Source organism: Trachemys scripta, chromosome 1 (genome assembly GCF_013100865.1).
Source record: "Trachemys scripta elegans isolate TJP31775 chromosome 1, CAS_Tse_1.0, whole genome shotgun sequence".
In the NCBI taxonomy this organism is placed as follows: domain Eukaryota; kingdom Metazoa; phylum Chordata; order Testudines; family Emydidae; genus Trachemys; species Trachemys scripta.
Window position 1 is genome coordinate 188,371,027 of NC_048298.1, and position 14,202 is coordinate 188,385,228.

General features: G+C 44.5%; 1 protein-coding gene across 2 annotated transcripts in view; it reads left to right on the forward strand.

Moving 5' to 3' along the window:
• The first annotated feature begins 8,592 nt into the window (after positions 1-8,592).
• Positions 8,593-14,202, forward strand: part of DYRK1A (dual specificity tyrosine phosphorylation regulated kinase 1A) — a 122,331-nt gene continuing 116,721 nt past the window's right edge. The window contains exon 1 of one of the 2 annotated variants that reach the window (XM_034752791.1): positions 8,593-9,068. The gene's annotated coding sequence lies outside the window, so the exon portion shown is untranslated. Of the gene's footprint in view, positions 9,069-9,506; positions 9,527-14,202 lie in introns of those variants that run through there. The other variant, XM_034752800.1, reaches the window with a different exon arrangement.

Below are 14,202 nucleotides of genomic sequence, written 5' to 3' on the forward strand. Positions count from 1 at the left end.
TTAATGGTATGTGATTACATGAGGTGCAGCAGCTATGTGAGTATCTCTGGTTTTGAGGCTAGGTGGTAGAGGGTAGGTGGAATCATGCCTATGGAGCCATGCTTTACTTAACTCTTGAACCACTCATGTCTGCTCTAATAGACTTGGGCTGAATCCAGAAATGGTGCAGACAGACAATATGATTCTTATAAATTGTGTTTGTGAGCTTCTTAGAGTCTAGGACCAGGTAGGAAAAGTCTTGGACTGGGGACACTAAAAAGCTGTCCTGGAAGTTTTCTTGGGTGAAACTGGAACCATTTTCCACCTTGCAATTTCATCACCTCAAGCTACATGGAAATGTAGTCTGAGTGAACAGAAATTCTCAAATCAGGTACATGAGGTAAACTTCTCGTATTCTGATATGCTGGGACTGGTGTGGGGGACAGAAGCAAGATCCTGAGACTGGTTTGTAGGGTCCAGTATTCTGGGAACCCGAGTGTGATAAACTTAGCACCAGGCACAATATACACGCCTGTAGAATGTGCCCACAACTAGAGGAAAACAAATCAGCCAGTGAGTAAAATCAAGTACATAAGTAAAAACTAGCAAATGAGAACATAAGAATTGCAATAGTGAGTAGACCAATAGTCAATGTAGTTCAATAACCTCTCTCCTACAGTGACTTCAGAACCAGATGCTTTGGAGGAAGATCAAGAGATTTCATCCTCCAAGTAGGCAATTATGGAATCTGCCCTGGGGTAAGTTAGAAATAGGCTCATGCCCTGAAACATGAAGATTTAGAAAAAAGCCATAAAGGATATAATACATTAGATCAATATAACTGTAAATGTTCTCATAAATGTCTAATCCTTTTTGTGATTCCTATTAAATTTCTGCCCTCAGTGATATCCTATAGCAATGAGTTTCCTGGTGTAATTATGCATTGTTTTCAAAAAGTTTCCCTGTATCCGTTTTAAATCCTTAAATACCCTCTCAGTCTTTTATAAAAACAAGGAAACAGGAATGCCTGGCTTGAGGTTTTTTATATACCATTCATTATTTTGGATATCCCTATTGTGTACTCATCTGTAGTTCTCTCTACATGATGATTCCAATGTATTTGCCCATATAAAGGGAGATTGTCTTGCCATGGCTTTAATTATTGTCACCAGTCTCTGAACCCCCTTTATTTCTACCATATTCTCATTGGGAGATCTGGCTCATCTGAGTCCACATAGCAGCCTTCTTCAGTCTGCATCCACTTGAATAGTTCTCCAGCTGTCTAAGCAACGAGGTGGTCTGGTGTTTCAAAAGGGCTTCAGGAAACACTGATGCTGTCTGAGTTGATGTCCTAAATGCCCTTTATAATGAGGATACCAGCTTTCAAGCCAAAGTTTCCAATGCTGGGAGTACTGAGTTTCAGGGTGTGAGCATCTGCCTTGGTGTGCAAGCTGCCCCCACCTCCCAAAACAAAAAAAGGCTTCAACAGATCCCACCCCTGCCAAAGCAGGGTGAGAAACACCTCCTTACTGTGCTCGTCATGGCTGCCTGATGGAGGTCCAGGAGTGACCAGGCCAGGTTGCTGAGAATATATCAACAGCCAGAATCACTTCTTTTTTTCCTTTTCTGCTTTGAGCCTGTAATAGCAGAAAGGAAAAATATAGCAGCTTGGTTATAGAGCTGCTTGGAGTCAGAGGTGTATCAGGGAAAGCAGGCTCTTCCATAGTGCCTCAGCTTCTTTTATTCATAGAATCTAGAACTGGAAGGGAAGGTCACTGAGTTGAGTTCAGTCCCCTGCCTTCACAGCAGGACCAAGTACCATCCCTGACAGATTTTTGCCCCAGATCCCTAAATGGGCCCCTCAAGGATTGAACTCACAACCCTGGGTTTAGCAGGCCAATGCTCAAGCCACTGAGCTGCATACATTTGTGTATGCAGACTAATTTGACACCAAACTTCAGAAGTCTCTCTAGGGTGCCTTAAGAGTTTGGCAGTGCTTGTTTCTTCGTGTGGGGTGGCACCATTGCAAATATCAGGCAGATGATGCAATTAACACAGTCATCAGTCTGAAACACTTTGCTTAATGGTGTCAAACATCAGTGAGGGAGAATTCTTCCTTTCTCTTGGGATGCCATCCTCAAAATAAAGGAAAGGGAAAAAAGGAAGCTCATTTGGGTTAAAAGAAGAATGGACCAGACAATGGACCAAACAAGTGCAGAATGTGGCTAGAGGTGCTGAACCACAAGCCATCAAATTGCCCTCCAGATTTTGGAGCTGGAATGCCTTAAAACAAAGAGTGCTGGCTGTGAAACTAATGAAAACACTGCAACAGTGCTGAGGCGCTGGAGGGAGGGGAAGAGAACAGGCTAAAGCAAGTCATAGGCAGAAAAGACTAGTGGTGCCAAAATACCCAGAAAAACAGGCACTGAGACAGGCTTAAAAAAAAAAAAAAAAAAAAGATGCTCAAGCTCTACAGCAATGTGCTGAAGCACAGGCGGCAAAGGCTTCAGATTTATAAACCAGACCTGACTAGAAGTTGAGGAATAGTAAATGAAACCCAGAAAGTATTGCTAGATTCCTGATGTGATGAAAACTAAAGAGGTGCAGTCTTCTGTAGAGAGTTCCTTTGACTGCAATTAAGTAACTAACTGGAATGTTTAGATGGTGATATTTATACACAGCAAGGGAATGGGCACAATGGCTATCCCCTACTGCTGCCTTCAAGGGTCAAATACATTGGTAGAATGGCCCTGTCTCAATCTTGTGCTAAGAAGTTGGAATCTTGCACTGATGGTGGGTTCTTTTTTATAGAAAGAAGTTTCATGTATAACAACCCCACCAGACTTGTATGGATTTCAAATATTGTCCATGTTACACATACAAAGACAGTTAAAAAAACTTATTAAAATTGTGATACATTTTGCATTTCCAATTTTTCTGAACCGACAACAGTAGCTTTGTGGTTTCACACATGTCAAAAATACATTTCAAAGTGAGAGTTGATGAAGGAGAGTTGTGTTCAACCTAAAGACAAAAATAGGAGGGAGACAGGATAACCAGCCAGGGCTGTTTATAGGCAAATCTTCTATCCCCAGCACAGATGATCCCATTTTTAATTAAATTCTTGCTATTACATACTTTTACATCTACTCTTTGTATTAAGAACTTATAAAAAAAAATCTTATTTGTTCTTTCCCCTTGTCCCCAGCTCCATATTTCCTTTTTCTCAGCTGTCTTATCTTTTCTTGTGTCCCTTTCAGTTTGTTTATCTTCATCACTTCTGTTTTTGCAGGACAATCTTCCTCCCCCTCCCCCCCCCTTCCAACTTTCTTGTGTTTTATATTCAGCATCTTGCAGGTTGTTTCTGTTAGGAGAAATTGATATTGCAATCTTGTAAATGAACAAGTCCTGTGTCCCTGAACAAAGTAAGACTCAAACAGGAGGAAGTCTCTTTGCTCAGAGTTTCAAGGCCATTTCCATCTAGCACTCTGCCCAAAAGTCCCCTCACAGCTTTGTTCTCACTGTCCCATTACAAGTTCACAGGCTTGTTATAAGTGTTATGTCTGGTGCTTCCTCCTCTGTTTGCCTTTGCAATGTTTCTTCTATTCATACACATTTGTGTGCATGCACAAAGCTCTACCAAACAATACCCAGCCCCGTGTGTTTGCTCTCCTAGCACAGCTCCTTGGGGGGGCGGGGGGGGGTTTGAAGGTGGCTCATATTTCAGGTATCTTACTCCAAAAGGAGCTTAGCTGCTTTTCACATTTATTCTGAATGAGGGACTGCTGTTGCACCCACCAGCTTCAATGGTTTCACCCAAACCGAGACATAAAAATATGGCTCCTTTCCTGTTTTGTATCCCTCATTCTCAATTTCTCTGTACGCTTCCCACTGTAATCTTCTCTCTTGTATACTGTCCTACCTCTCCCACTATAAACTGTCATGCATTCTTCTTTTTTTATCCCAACTAATGCTCACTTCTACTTCATGCCCCCCCACTCCCCAAATCTCTCAGATGCTCCACTGCCTGGCTTTCAAGTTTGAGCAAACTCCCAAGAATCTTCTCTTGCGCACACAGATGCCTTCTTCTGCACTCACCAAATGTATTGACACAGGCAGGCTCCCCTCAATCCCAACCTACTTGGGATGTGATACATAGCCTGACCTCCAAAAATTTATTGATATCCTCTTTTCCACTATAATCAATCTCTCCCTTCCTTGTCAAGTTCTACCTCCCTCTCTAGCCTATAAACATACACAGCCTCCAACTACCTCATGGTTTTCTCATTCCCATGCTACCCTCCCCCCAATTTAACTGATTTAAGTTAGTGGTACAACTTTCTTGTGAAGACAAGGCCTAAGTCTACTAGACATAATAAATACCAGTGCTACAATTTAAAGCAGGGGTCGGCAACCTTTCAGAAGTGGTGTGCCCAGTCTTCATTTATTCACTCTAAGGTTTTGCATGCCAGTAATACATTTTAACATTTTTAGAAGGCCTCTTTCTATGTCTAATATATAACTAAACTATTGTTTTATGTAAAGTAAATAAGGTTTTTTCAAATGTTCAAGAAGCTTCATTTAAAATTAAATTAAAATGCAGAGCCCCCGGGCCGGTGACCAGGACAGTGTGAGTGCCACTGAAAATCAGCTCATGTGCCGCCTTTGGCACACGTGCCATAGGTTGCCTACCCCTGGATTACGCTGTCTTTCCTAATGCCTTAATATTCTCTGAGGGAAATTCTTTGGCATATTCCTCAGCCAGGACTCCAGGTTTTTACCAACAATTTCAGAATCAAAGTCCCTGTCCAGAAAGCGAGTCCCTTCCTCTAAGCTACCGAGGGCACAGGCCTTACAAGAGGGGTCCCCTTTGGCTGAATCTGCTCTGCCTGCCAATAATAACTGCAATGAGGGCAGAAAAGAACTTGGAGCCAGCTATTGAATATGATCCAAGCAACTTCCAGCTCGCGTGCCGCCTTCGGCACATGTGCCAGAGGTTGCCTACCCCTGATTTAAAGGAATATAATGGTTGAATGCTGTTTACTGAGCACTATTTAATTGTACGTACATCAATTCTAGTTATTTTTTAGAAATTTAACTTGTTACATCTTGTCTTTCCTGACTTCACTTTTTTTTTTTCTTTTCTATTGTAGAGTATGAGGGGTGGCCGGTGCGCAAAATCAGTGGCGGGTCTACAGATACCATAGTGTTTCCCAAACCTACCCCTCCCCTGGGTTTTCTTTTTTGTGGACTGGAGTCTTCTGTACAGCATCATGGGCTCTTTAAAATTTCTTCCATCAAGTCAGGTGTTACCTGTTCTCCCTCTATATTAAGAACAGTGTGTGGGTTTTTTTTTTTCTTTAAAGCCTTTTCATTCTCTCACAGGTAACATGTGATCTGCAACTCTCTCCCTCACCAAAAATTAATTAGATTTTTTTTTTCAAAGTGTAAAACTGGCACACTAGTGAGCATGTCCCTGAATGGCTTTTGGTGGGGGATAAGGGAGGTTGGGGACAAGTTGAAAGTGGGAGAATCCTTTTCTTCCCTCTCCATTACCCTAGTTCCTAATGAAAAACTGGGCAACATTATAACCAAGAGCAGAAATGCATGTCTCCTTTTGTGCCTTAGTGAAAATTAAGGGTGAGGGAGACTGTGATCCCTGCTTATTGTGTGCACACACACACTTATTCACCAGTTCAACTCATTCACCCATCTCATAGCCATTTCCCTTTCAATTAAGAACATCCAAGTTCCCTTAACTATTTATTTCTTTCCAGCCTGATCTCCCCCCAGGCTAACACTTCCTCCCCCTGCCCTCTTTTCCCCTTTTACCTACTGCTCAGAACCCTCTCCCCTGCTGAAAGCCCTTCTACTTCGTGATAGCCTTCCTTCACCCTGGCTCAAACCTGCTGCTCCCTCACAACTCCACCTCTGTCAAAATCCCTAGCTCAGACACCTCCTTTCTCCCATGTACCAAATCCTCTGCCCTCACCATAACCATCCTCCCTGACTAGTCCCAAGTTCAGAATTCCTCCCCATCCCACCTTTCTTTCTCGTGTCTCAGAAATTCACCCTCACCCACCGCCTCCTGCCTATTCAGAAACCCTTCTCTAACCAACATCTCAGTTTAGCACTTCCATCCCCTGCCTGTTGCTAAGCCTGGTGAAGCAGCAGTAGAGGCAGCAGGGAAGGACTGTGGCTGAAGGCAGCATGTATAGGGGCCCTATATCTTGTCTCTGAGTCAGCCTTGCAGAAGCCTCTATTCCTGGTATCTACTTCTGCTTCCTCTAGTGCCTGCTGTATCCTGTGTGCTGCAGCAAGACCACCAGGAGTCTGCCAGTAGCAGCAAGTGATACCGCATGCAGTACAACACAGGATACAGTAGACCTTTGTGCTCTCCATGCCAAGGGGTGGCATTAAGTGTTAAAAATTCAGCTTGCTTGGTATGTTATGTGAGCCACATGGTATGTTCAGATTCTGCAGAATCTAAACTTTCATTAAAAAATTCTAGCTTTCATGGTTACAAATGTAATCTTTCAAATGCAAACAGAGTAAATGCAGTGCTGTTTTCCTGAATGTGCAAGCAGCCTGAAACAATGGCTTGGAGAAGTGTGAAGTTCCTGTCCATGTTAATCTGTGTATTAATACTCATATCTAATAATGACATTTTATATGTCTCTATTTAATTGTTGATCTTGTTTCAGATGGGATGAAAAAGGTGTAGGAGTGAAACTATATGGTGGGAATTGTTGCACATCAGACACTGTAAAAAGAGACCCAGAGGCAGAAAACGTTGAGACGACACAAAATAGAGTACAAGGAAGGAAGAGGAAATAGAGGGAAACAAATAGCACTAACTGGTCCTAAACCGGAGGAGAATTTCCCCCTGAGTGATGCTGTATGTGACTTTGATTTAAATAATTAAAAGTTTAGGTAGTAAAGGCCATATTCTACTGCTGATATTTGTGCAAGCCTCCCAGTAAGATGACTGGGAATTCCACAGTAGATTTAGAGTAGTATGTAGAACTAAATTTAGACCCTCAGCCAAAACTAAAAGTAGTATTCAGGCCTCTTTAAAGAATGTGTATGGCACCCTTGCTATAAACACTAAATATACCATCTGTAGTATGGCTGCCAAATTGAAGCTTTACATCCCTAAGGACTGGACACTGAAATTTTTTAGTCTGTCTTCAATGTGTATTTCCTTCTCTCAATTCAACCTTTTAATCCTTTTTTCTTTATTCCCTACATCCTATCTACCTTTTTCTAACATTTTCTCCTCCCCACCAATCTTTTTCCCACTATCCTACTTTTGCTATCTAATATCTCTTTCCCCCCCAATGTCGCCCTTATGCTGATCCACACACAAGCCAGAATAGCTGGTAAAATTTTCTGTGTAAACTGCTGGGGAGCTAAACCTACTAGCCAAAGCCTGGAACAATATGTAGGAACTACCTTGTGCAGAAAAATGCCTCAGTAAGATCCTAACTCCCCTTGCAGGAAAAGAGGAGGAGCCTGGATCTCCAACAGGTTTTGTCTCTGGAGGACCTTATCTTACCCTAAGCTTGCTGGCTACACACAGTGACAGAGGGGTTAGGTTCTCTGCATGCTAAGCCTTGTGGGCGCTGCAAAGTTGCGGGTCTGCTACCTTTTCCTTCTAATCTCCATGTGGGGTCTCCTCCCCAGTAGCTAGCGGCAGGGCTGGCGTCCATTATTGCTCATATTTTTTTTTTTTTTTTTGGTCTCTGTAGAAGGTTTCTTAATAGCTGCTGTTGCTATTCCTTCAGCATAAGTCTGCAAGGTTAGCCCGGCAGCAGAGGTACCGGAGCTGCCTGCAGATCCAGGAAGGCAGCGCTGCCTCTCAGCTTGTCCTCCCGTAACGCGTGGAAGGGGTTCGCTCCACGACTGAACACTAGAAATTTCTTTGCCTGCTGCGGGAAGAGGGGGTGAGCGCGGCTCCCGCCTGCTGCCGCTCATGCGCCAGATCCCGCTGGCTCAGGCCCAGGGGAAGCAGGGAGGAGGCACCTCCCGCCGCTGCGCGCTGGGGCTAAAGCCTGGCGCTCCCGCGGAGCCAAACCCAGGCAGGCGCGAGGGGCGCGCGCGCCCCCTCCCCATCGCAGGCTCGGCGGGCCCCGGGCCATGGACGACCGCCGCTGCGGCGGCACCTCTGGGTTTATAACGTCACGCCATGGTGGAACAGGGGAGGGAGGGAGAGAAGCACCAGTTGCCAAGGCAACCAAGCCCCTCCTTCGCCCATTTCTCCCCCTTCACGTCAGAGCGGCCTCCCGCCTCGGGGGCGGGGCGCCTCGCGGCGTGATTGACAGTTGCCATAGTAACAGGCTTGTCCCGTCGCCATTTTGTCAGTTGGGTTTTTTTTTTTTTTTTTTTTCAAATAATTTCCCTTCCCGCCCGAATTATAATTTTACCCAGGAAATTGTCCTCGCGGGTTTTGGGGGCTTCACCCCTCGCGGGCCCAGGGACAGCAGGGAGGGGGCGAGGGGGAGGCGGCAGCGCGGGTGGGCGCGGCAAGGAGCGGTCCGGAGTACAGCCCTGGAGAAGCCGGCTCGGAAGGGGGGAGGGGGAGGAGCGGGGGGGGGGGGGGGAGCGAGCGGGCAAGTGAGCGAGGAGTTCCCGGGGGCTCGGTTCGGCGCTGCGCTCCCCCCGCTCGCTCGCTCTCGCGGCTGTCTCCGCTCTGCCTGGCCGGGGCTCAGGCCGCCGCCGCGTCCGGGCCCCGCTGCCGCCGCCGGTCGCTGCGCAGGTTTGGAACGCGCGCCATTTTGTGAGCGATAGAAAATCTGCCCGGCCAGGAAGCGCCGCGGATCCGCCCGCCGGGCCGGGCCCCCCCGCCCGACTCCCCGCGAGAGGGAGGCGCGCTGCGGGCTCCCGCCGGGGCCCCGCACCACACCGGGGCCCGAGGGCGGCTGGACTGCGGAGCGGAGGCGCTGCGGTGCTGGGGCCCCCGGCCGAAGCGGGGGAAGCGCTGTGCCCAGCCGCCGCCTCCCCGGAGCTCGAGAGAGGAGGCCTCTGCCGGGATCGGGCCCCCCACGGCAGCCGGGCAGGAGAGCAGTGGCCACCCCCAACCCCCACGGGTAAGTGTCCTGGCCGGGGCCTCTCGCACCAGGCCAGCTAATGCCATCCCCTCGGCGTGGGGACAGCCCCGCTGCCATCTTAGAGAGAGGGGCCCGGGGAGTCCCCGCCCCAACCTGCCGGGCCGGGGCCCGCTACACCCGCGCAGCCCAGGGAAAGGTGGCACCGGCTGGGCAGCCGCAACACCATTTTCTCCCTGGCGTGAAGGTGGCGGGCCCCAGTGCTCAGGACAGGCTGCTCGTGTCGGAGGGGATCGCTCCGGTCCCGGGGCTGGGAGAGCAGGGAGATGATCCCGACTGTGCAGAGGGAAGGGGCTGGCAGGACTCTCCGGCTCTGACCTTACGATAGGTGGGAGGTGTCGGACTCTCCCGCAGCCCCCAAGGCCGGGGGAAGGAGTCAGAAGTTTAACAGAGCAGGCACCTGTTGTGGTGGTGGGTTGAGGTGCCCCGTCTGCACTCGGGTAAGTGACTTCCATGGCAGGTATGGAAGTTGGAGGTGGGGGTGGTGGGAATACTTGTGTCACGTTACTGTCATTCTGGGGCACCCACAGAGTGCCTATCTTCTAGTTGTTAGACAGCTAGCTGCAATCTTTTAGGGATTTTGCTCTGTGTTGGTAAAGAAACTAGAACATACATTATCCACTTCATATATTGAATGTTTTTGCTGTAAAGCAGCTCTTTCTCTAACAAACAAAGCCCCCAAACACAACTCAGGTACTGTAATGAGACATTCCAATATTGATGTGTTTCTGACTCTTAATCAACTTTGAAGTTTCCAGTTTAGTCTTTCCAAGGACTATGTAAGGATTCTTTGATCAAGAGTCTTGAATGCTGGTGCTGCTTAGTTCTCCCATTATTCCCCAGTCAAGAGAGAAAAAAATCAAACAGATCTGTCTTTTTTTAGCTAATAAACACAGGAGATCTGTCTCCAAAAAATAAATCAAGCATAAAATATTTTTTTACAACAGACTTTTTTCATCCTAGTGATAATGTGCTATTAGCTTGTGTTTCTAAACACTTGCAAGGATTACCGTCACTTTTATGAAAGCAGCAAAGAGTCCTGTGCCACTTTATAGACTAACAGACGTATAGGAGCATGAGCCTTCGTGGGTGAATACCCACTTCTTCTTGGAACACTTCTTTTATGTGGACAGTGTTCCAAGGTTCTATACAAGTAGAAGTTAGCTATTTTATCATTGTATTGATATCTCTGTGTTGTGTCATCAGTTTCTTTAATTTATTCCAAATGAAGAAGGCATAATCCTGAATTATTCTCATAAAACATTAACAGTTTTTTTGTAATAGCTGAATACTGTTGAAATAATTATACTCTTTTGGGTGTGATGTATTAGTAATTTCATTGCAGTATTTGAATGTTAGATGTTATCTATTGACTACTGTTTTTCATATATTTAGTGAACTTTGTAAATAAACTATTCTGTAGACTGTCCTTGGTGTCATCAGTTCATATGAGGTATCTACAACTAGGGTGTTCTTTATATTTGAGCTTTAAAGTAATTAACATATATGGTGCGTTAGGTTTATGTTTTCTTTCCATTAATTTTTTTGGCATTTATTTAGCACAAGTGTCTGAAGCTTAACATCGCTTGATGCATGTGTCTTGAAGTTAATGTGTAAAGTTAATGCATCTGGTTTAGAAGTTGAATATGAGAGAGCTATTGCTTTTATAATCTTACTAAAAAGGACAGTTCCCTATTCCTAGAAACTGTGCAAGTGTTTACTAAATGAAAGTGCTTTGATATTGTTTCCAGGCTAAGGAAAAGTATGGTAGGACACAATTTGTTATGTCAGTAACAGTATTATAGAGATTTGTCTAGGTTTAGAACTTATCATTTTGGTTTTGTTAGGGTCGGCAACTTGAGGGAAAGAGGAGTGAATGAGGATGGTTTTAGCAAGTAGTAGTGGCGGCAAAGAGATTTCTCCGATACTTGTGCTTCAAAAACAGTCCAGTGACTTGTGGATAGTATTCACTCTATATGGAAGGTGTAATGATGTGGTCTGTTAAGCATTTTTGAAAGTTTTGGGCTCTGTGTAGATGTTAGCACATGTTAGCTAATAGTCTGGACAAGGTGCACTAACTTGACCAGTTTAGCATGTATTAAGGCATTGTAACTTGTCTAGACTAGACTTTTAAAAAGTTAGCATGTGTTTTCTAACACATGCTAGTACCTCATCTTTAAATCTTAGTCTAGAAAAGGGCATAGAGAGAAACTTGTAACTGAGTTAAAACCTCTAGACTGTCTTAATAGCCAAAGAGTGGTGAGGTGTCTATCGTGTTAACTCAAATGAGTTAGCACAGGGGTCGGCAACCTCTGGCACGCGGCTCACCAGGGTAAGCACCGTGGCGGGCTGGGCCAGTTTGTTTACCTGCCGCGTCCGCAGGTTCAGCCGATCGCGGCTCTGACTGGCTGCAGTTCGCTGCTCCAGGCCAATGGGGACTGTGGGAAGCGGCGCGGGCCAAGGGATGTGCTGGCCGCAGCTTCCTGCCTCCCCCATTGGCCTGGAGTGGCGAACCCCGGCCAGTGGGAGCCGCGATCGGCCGAACCTGCGGACGCGGCAGGTAAACAAACTGGCCTGGCCCGCCAGGGTGCTTACCCTCGCGAGCCATGTGCCAGAGGTTGCTGACCCCCTGAGTTAGAGTAACAAGATTGAAAAGCTGTCCTTATACTTTTTAAGATGCAGGCTAACACATTTGAAATTGCTAACTGGTTCTGTTGTAGCATTCTACCTAAACAGCTTCATGTTCAGCGTGGCTTTTCAATCATGTTCAGCTAACTTAACTGGAAAACATACTTTTAATCTGTCAAGACAGGGCTTTATAGCTACATTTCTCTTAATAGAAAAACCTGGGTAGTGAGCTAAAACACAAATGCTTCTCTATTAAATGGTGTTATAGCGTGACTGAATTTTCCTTTTAAAAGCTCTTATTCTGAGGTGTTCATAACTGTTATGGTCTTTCTTTACCTGAAAGTAGGCACATAAGGGCTCAAACTTGAAAGCAATTATTGAAAATTGGATTTACAAACAATTTAACATATTAGTGCAGTTTCAGTGGGTTTTTAGCCTTTGTATAACTTAAATGACACAGATTTTTAAAAGATGACCATTTGGAAAATTATTTCTCCATAATGAGACCCTAAATGCTTTTGGTATCTTTCTATTTTGTGCGAATTCTGGGAAACTTGTAGCACTTCTGAGACTCTGAACTTTTTCAAATGAATACTGTTATTGTGGAATAACTTATTTTTATAGACGTATCATAATTACTTTTCTCTACACACTTGATTAAAATGGGTTGGGTTTATAAATCACTTTAAAAATGAGCAGTATTACACCTGTTTTGCTTCTTGAGTATGAGTGTATTAGGGCAATCTTAACTTTTGACTGACTTTGGTTGTGTCATAAATTCATCTAAATAGACTTTAAAAACCTTTTTATTTTATTTTTTTTATATATACTGTGGTGTGTTTTGCTACAAGAATGTCCATTTTCCTATTGAAAGCTTTCCTAATTATGTGGTGTGTATTTTTGTTGTTGTAAATCTGTGCGAAAATAAGGAAACAGGTAATTCTGTTAAGAGGAATATATTCTTTTTCATTTGTTATTGGAATGAGAGAGGAATTCTCTCTAGTATATATTGTACTGGCCATTTAAAAAAATTACATGGAACAATTTGCAACATGATCTGGACACTCTTTAGAAACAACTAACTATACCGTTCAGTGAGAATATAAGTGCAATCTAAAAATACATTAACACTTTTTCCCAAGGTGGTGAGGGAGACAGGTCATCCCCATAAAAGCTTGAATGGCTTTATTATCAACTGCACAACATGCTCTCATGTAACAGTTTGCTAGTGGTCTCCAAATATAACCTATTTGGATCATCTTTTCTCTTTTAGGGATGAAAGATTTAATTCTATTTTCTTTATGATCCTCCATCTCTCCCGAGCACAGCTTATAAAATTTACCAGCTTATAACTTCTTTTCCTATTACAGGCATATTTCAATACTTTCAGTAAGTCTTCACTGCAGAGTTCACTTGTGTTTTAACCCAACCTCCTGTCTACATATCGTTGCTTGGAGGAGGTTTAAGCTTAAGCTCTGCTTTAGCTTAGGCTGGAACCTGTCCGCTTTGCAGTGAGGATGGAGGCTAAATTGCGCAAGTGCTGATAGGCTTCCCATAATTCCCCATGAAGGCCAAACAAGTTCTCCCACAATTGACTGTGAAAGAATCATCGTTAACCTTAGCCCAAAGAGAACATAAGAATAGCCGTACTAGGTTAGACCAAAGGTCCATTTATCGCAGTACCCTGTGTTCCGACAGTAGCCAATGCCAGGTGCCTCAGAAGGAATGAACAGAACAGGTAATCATCAAGTGATCCATCCACTGTTGCTCATTCTCAGTTCTGGCAAACAGAGGCTAGGGACACCATCCCTGCCCATCCAGGCTAATAGCCATTGATGGATCTATCCTCCATGAACTTATCTAGTTCTTTTTTAAAGTATATTCTAGTCTTGGCGTTCACAACATCCTCTGGCAAGGAGTTCCACAGATTAACTGTGCGTCGTGAAAAAATACTTCCTTTTTGTTTGTTTTAAACCTGCTGCCTATTACTTTTGTTAGTTACCCCTAGCTTGTGTGTTATGAGAAGGAGTAAATAAGACTTCCTTCTTTACTTTCTCCACACCAGTCACGATTTTATAGACTTCTATCATATCCCTCCTTAGTCATCTCTTTTCCATGCTGAAAAGTCCCAGTCTTATTAATCTTTCCTCATACGGAAGCTGTTCCATGCCCCTAATAATTTTTGTTGCTGTTTTCTGTACCTTTTCCAATTCCAAAATATCTCTTTTTCAGATGGGTTGACCACATCTGCACGCAGTATTCAAGATGTGGGCCTACCTTGGATTTATATTGAGGCAATATTTATATTTTTTGGCTTATTATCTATCCTTTTCTTAATGATTCCCAACATTGTTTGCTTTTTTGACTGCTGCTGCACATTGAGTGGATGTTTTCAGAGAACTATCCACAATGACTCCAAGAGCTTTCTTGAGTGGTAATAGCTAATTTAGACCCCATCATTTTATATGTATAGTTGGGATTATGTTTT